Source organism: Triticum dicoccoides, chromosome 3A (genome assembly GCF_002162155.2).
Source record: "Triticum dicoccoides isolate Atlit2015 ecotype Zavitan chromosome 3A, WEW_v2.0, whole genome shotgun sequence".
Taxonomy (NCBI): Eukaryota; Viridiplantae; Streptophyta; class Magnoliopsida; order Poales; family Poaceae; genus Triticum; species Triticum dicoccoides.
In genome coordinates, this window is record NC_041384.1 from 674,416,362 (window position 1) to 674,420,873 (window position 4,512).

Sequence of the window (4,512 nt, forward strand, 5' to 3'; positions counted from 1 at the left end):
AAATTCGGTCTACCCTGGCCTCTCTTGACATTGTCCACACGCTTTAGCCATCCGCTATGCACTGGAGCTTCTGGAGGCCTGTGTTGAATATGCCCAAACCATCTCAGACAATGTTGGACAAGCTTCTCTTCAATTGGTGCTACCCCAACTGTATCTCGTATATCATCATTTCAGACTCCGTCCTCCCTCATGTGGCCACACATCCATCTCAACACGCGCATCTCCGCCACACCTAACTGTTGAACATGTCGCATTTTAGTCGGTCAACACTCAGCGCCATACAACATTGCGGGGCGAACCGCCGTCCTATAGAACTTACCTTTTAGCTTTTGTAGCACTCTCTTGTCACACAGAATGCCAGAAGTTTGGCGCCACTTTATCCATCCGGCTTCGATTCGATGGTTCACATCTTCATCAATAACCCCATCCTCTTGCAACATTGACCCCAAATATCAAAATGTGTCCTTCTAAGGCATCAACCACCCATCAAGGCTAACCTCCTCCTCCTCGCGCCTAGTAGTACTGAAATTGCACCTCATGTACTAGGCTTTAGTTCTACTAAGCCTAAAACCTTTCGATTCCAAGGTTTGTCTCCATAACTCTTAACTTCCTATTAACCCCCGTCCGACTATCGTCAACTAGCACCACATCATCCGCAAAAAGCATACACCATGACATATCTCCTTGTATATCCGTTGTGATCTAATCCATCACCAAAGCAAAAAGATAAGGGCTCAAAGCTGACCCCTGATGCAGTCCTGTCTTAATCGGGAAGTCATCAGTGTTGACATCACTTGTTCGAACACTTGTCACAATGTTATAGTACATGTCCTTGATGAGGGTAATGTACTTTGTTGGGACTTTGTGTTTCTCCAAGGCCCACCACATGACATTCCGCAGTATCTTATCATAGGCCTTCTCCAAGTCCATGAACACCATATGTAGGTCCTTCTTTTGCTCCATGTATCTCTTCCTAAGTTGTCATACCAAGAAAATGGCTTCCAAGACTTGGAGTACAATCCGAAAATACCGGAGCCATGGAGGATTCTACCTTTACCGACGTAGCCGACTAGGATTTGTAACCCTAGGACCCCCGGTATGCTATATAAGCCGGGGGCCGGTCTCGTCGGTAGGACAACATACAAACCTGGGTAAATCTTTGCTTCCGTTACCATCGTGCCAAGTTACCTAGCTAGGGTACCCTTCCGAGGGATCTGCCGGATCTAGCTCCGACAATATGTGATGATGGACATTTTACCTTTGTATTTCCAAAGGCAAAATGAACAAGAAGAATAGACAAGTGTATGGGAAAATTGCCACTACGCCATTATGTATTTGGGACCTGTAAAACTTGAATCAATGTGACTACTTCTAAAGGTACCGACTCGCATGGTCAACTTGTTATATTTGACATTTGACCGTCTTTGCCCATATATAAGCCACAAATTAATGGCTTATGGGCTAGCTAGCCTAGAAACAGAGACTTTACTGAATTATGGGATCACATCCAGTCAAATGTTTTTTATGGGAACACTATCTTTTTCAAGTTGTGTGACTTAAGGTCAATAACACCAAATTGTAGATTAAAGATTAACAATATGAAAAGTGTTTTCATACCACAGGGTTTGTGCTTTCATCATCCAAAAACTTGCTACATGATAAGATTTTTTTAATATGCTCTCAAAATTTGCTGTCAGTATAAGATTCATTTTCTTCAAAGTCTCTCAACCACTCTGGTCCAACAACATCTCCATTAACATATGAAGGTACAAAGTATATATTCTTTGGACAGATAAAGGTAACATTTTTAACCAGTATAGAGGTCATAACCAAACTATAAGAAAAAAATACACGAGCTCTACTTTTCGGGTTTTCCTCTTTTTTATTTTTTTGGAAAATGCCGGCAAATCCTTAAACTTGAAAGTATAGTGATTTTTCAAATTTTAATTTACAATAATCTCTAATGCCAAAGTTTTGTTTCCAGCATTGAAGGTACATATGACCGGTATCAGCAATTTGCGGTGCCCGGAAGGAACTTGATTCAAGAAGATGCAACTGTCAGCAACGTAAAACAATTTACATCACTTTTTATCAATGCATACCTTGCAGCCTGTGTAATTATGGAACCTGTAGGAGTGTAGCAGAAAGGTTTTGATACTGCAGTTGCATTCCTCAGTTTATAATCCTTTAGTTGCATTAGAAACACACTATGCATGATGTTAATGCCTGTAATCAAGAATTGTGTAGCTAATGCAGCACATTTGATGCTATATGGGTAACATTCTGTAAATGTAGCTACTCTTTTATCTGACCGAACTATCTATGTACTAAGACTAGGTAGTAGTGGTAAGTACCTATTTCGTATCCTACATGGCCGAATTGTATGACAGCATCTATACCCATATACCTCTTTGACAAGATACTTTTGTTCTGTACTAGGATGAAGATCCTTCAAATATGCAGTCAAGGCTTAGCGAGATTGCTGCCTGGTAGCCCTTGAGACTTCTCACAATGTTTCCCAGTTCGTCATTTATTGTGTTCGACATTTAGCTGATTATTATTGAACTGCAGGTCTCTCGATAATAATGCTGACAATTCAGATGCCAGTAGTTTGGAGAAACTGGAGAAACTACTAAAGGATGCTCTCAGAATTACAGAATCTAAGAAGGTTAACTTTCGTTTCTTTTTCTGTAGTCAAGCTATGTATTGATGAGATTCCAGTTTCTGGGTCGTGATTGACAGAAGTTGCTGAAAAATTGCGGTGCTTTCTCTCATAATTTCACCCGATTAAGCTTAAGATTACTCCAAAAATGTAGCACACACTTAGAATTATATTACTTTCAGCAGTCCCAAGCTGGGTGCTCAACTAAACGTAATTAATCTCCGTTCCTCAAGCAAAAAAATATGTTTTTCTCCTCCTGAACTGACACTGCAAGTATCCATTGATGAGGTGTAAGAGTTCTCATTTGATTATATGTTCTTAAGCAGAACGAAGAAAATCACTCAATAAAATACCCATCTTAAGACAATGAGCCTGAATGTTTCCTATATATTGGTAGATAATAGGTCAACAAAAATAAATTCAGGTGACCACTTGTGGTGGTTGGCTTGGTAGTTTCAGGATAATTCATGAGCACTTAACTATTAGCAGATTTACTAAATTAAGCATAGATGACGCAGCCTTGTGTGTGCAGAGGTATATACTTGTGGATATTGTCCAAGTAATGGACAAGCATATGCATGGAGAAATCTAACCTCAGTTCTGAAAATTGTGGACCTTCCAGCAAATGCCTTGTGAGACAAGATAACAGATGTTAGCATATTTTCTGGCTATATTAGAATTAAGCTTATTCAGATTTTTTTTTTGCGGGGAGAGCTTATTCAGAAGTACTAGTTCAGTATGTCAGCAAGTGCACTTATTCATAGCATTAATTCCTAGTAACACAATGGGGACGAAGTGGCAACCGTCGATTTCTGTTGTAAACAACAACCAAAATGTGCCACTCATTACAGTAGAGCCTGTCAGTTAATTGCCTGCAAACAGGATTTTTGCTGGTACTCTGATTCCCTCAACATAATTCCCAGAGTACGTTTATCTAATTTGAGTTTTGCTCTGTTGTTGCTGGAGTGCAGACTTTGGTGAAACAAAATAGTGGCGGGGGCACGAGCGGAGAGAGCTCCTACGGACCTACGGGTCAGGAGAATGGGAGGAAGGCTTGAGCAGAGCAAAGTTCCCCTGTGCTGTGTATGCATTTGGTACTATGTTGCTTCCCCCAACACACTGTTCCCCAGTTAGGCTGTTAATGGGCAAGAATTAGTTGCCAGGGCTGCTACTTGTAAGTTGTAAGGGAGGAAATTTTAGCGAAAGCGTGGCTTAATAATACTAATAATAATACAGTGTCCGTGCTATAAAGAGACCCCGTTGTACCTAGGACTGTGTGAGTTGGCTAATCTAATTACGTATGCTTGTTCCTGGAGTAACTGTTGTTTTGATGTTGTGCCGATGCTCGTCTCTTATGATCTGCAGCTGAATGGCAAACTTTGGTGGGTTCAGAAGGGTCCCTCTGAAACTAAATATGGCTGTTATCGAGTGGCATGCTGCTGTATCTAGCAAGAGTTCGCGAGCCTGACCTGACACGCATTTTTTGGAACCTCACTTGGCTGCTTGCATTTTTTGGAGAAAAATGAAAGCTGGGGTGTGGTTATCCCTTCTGTTATTTGGACTGAGCAGGGCTTGCTAGTCGGGCTGTGCACCTCTGTTTTATTTATTTTTGATAAGTGAGTGAAGAGATGCCATGTATCGCAGCTTGTTTAGTGATTCAGCTGACATCTAGACTAGCACTCTGAAGACCATGGGGTAACAGAGTTCAGTTTTTCAGGTAAATAATCTTGACATTTTTCTGAGGGTGTTACAGAAGCTAATCAGTAGTGCTAGATCGCATCATGACAGAACGTGAGTAAAACGGTAAAATCTGGACGCATGTGTTAAGTAGGTTTACACCCAGTTTATTA

At 40.9% G+C, this 4,512-nt stretch overlaps 1 pseudogene; it reads left to right on the top strand.

Moving 5' to 3' along the window:
* LOC119270116 overlaps positions 1–3,973 on the top strand; it is a 24,163-nt pseudogene extending 20,190 nt beyond the window's left edge.
* The last annotated feature ends 539 nt before the right edge of the window (positions 3,974–4,512 follow it).